General features: G+C 37.9%; 1 non-coding gene across 1 annotated transcript; it reads left to right on the plus strand.

Annotated features, from left to right (window-relative positions):
- Window positions 1–1096: 1096 nt before the first annotated feature.
- LOC139856613 (small nucleolar RNA R71) lies at window positions 1097–1203 on the plus strand. The gene has a single exon (XR_011762084.1). It is a non-coding gene; the product is annotated as a small nucleolar RNA R71 (small nucleolar RNA).
- Window positions 1204–1479: the final 276 nt, after the last annotated feature.

A 1479-nucleotide genomic window follows, 5' to 3' on the forward strand; every position in this document is an offset into this window, starting at 1 on the left:
CTTTTGGTGGAACTGTTTTCACCGGGTTTATCTTTACGGTTTTTGTTTCTTGCAATTTCTTATTCGTCTTCTTCTTTCCAGAGGTATCACACACTTTATTACCTATCACTTGCTCATACTCAACTCCTTTTCTTGAAAACGGGATGGGTGGTCTGTATGGTGCCACCACCGGTTTTACATACTCGGGTGGTGGTGGTGTTGTAACTTCTTCATTGTTACTCACATCTAAAACCTTCCCATCTTCTGGAGCTGGTTTTTCAGAATTTGTTGACACCATGTTAACGTTTTCATTCCGAGGATTTACTTCAGTATTACTCGGTAGCTTTTCTTGTTCTCTCTCTCACTCATCATGCTAGCAAGAGTACCTTCATGTTTTTCTAGATTCAAAATGGAAGATTGTTGAGTTCTTAATGACTGATCAAACCTCTCATTTGTTTGGGTTTGAGATGTAATAAATTGTGTTTGAGATTCCATTAGCTTTGCCATCATTTCTTCTAGATTTGACTTTTTCTCTTCGGTTTGTTGTGGTTGTTTATACAAGCTAGGTCTTTGTTGATTGAAAGTGTTGTTTTGAGTTGGTTGGATATTCGGACCTTGTTGGTTGTACGAGTTATTGTTGGGCCCATTTGGATTGTAAAGAATGTTTTGATTTCGATTGAAGTTTGGTCTTGGTGGTTGATAATTATTTTGATAATTATTTCCCGGCCTTTGGTTCATGTAGGAAACATTCTCACGTTGTTCCATCATTTGCTCAATGTGACAATCTTTCGTTAAGTGTGGTCCACCGCATTGCTCACAACTGATTCGTATTGCATGAATATCTTTAGTCATCTTTTTCATTCGTCTCTCAAAAGCATCTATTTTTGCGAAAACGAAATCAAAGTCATGGCTAGAATCGGCTCTAGCCGCTTTAGATGAATGAAAAATATCTTTTTCTTGGTGCCACTCATGTGAGTGGGAGGCTGTATTATCAATAATTTTGTGAGCTTCGGTAGCGGTTTTCTTCATAATTGAACCACCAGCTACTGTGTTGATGTCTTTTCGTGTAGCAACATCGACACCTTGGTAGAATATTTTTACTATTTGATAAGTGTCTAAACCGTGCTGAGGACATCCTCTCAACAATTTCCCGAATCTTGTCCACGCCTCATATAATGTTTCATTTGGATTTTGCGCGAACGTAACAATTTCTCCTTTAAGTCTCACGGATTTAGATGCTGGAAAGAATCTTTTAAGAAATTTCTCAACTAAGACATCCCATGTGTCAATCGCCCCTTCAGGTAACGATTCTAACCAATCTTTGGTTTCTCCCTTTAAAGTCCAGGGAAACAACATGAGATAGATCTGTTCATCCTCAACTTCTCTGATTTTAAATAGAGTACAGATCCTATTAAAGGTTCGAAGATGTTTGTTTGGAACTTCTTTTGGCGTACCACTATATTGGCATTGATTAGTTACCATATGTAGGATTTGTCCTTT

This window comes from Rutidosis leptorrhynchoides, chromosome 6, assembly GCF_046630445.1.
Source record: "Rutidosis leptorrhynchoides isolate AG116_Rl617_1_P2 chromosome 6, CSIRO_AGI_Rlap_v1, whole genome shotgun sequence".
NCBI lineage: Eukaryota > Viridiplantae > Streptophyta > Magnoliopsida > Asterales > Asteraceae > Rutidosis > Rutidosis leptorrhynchoides.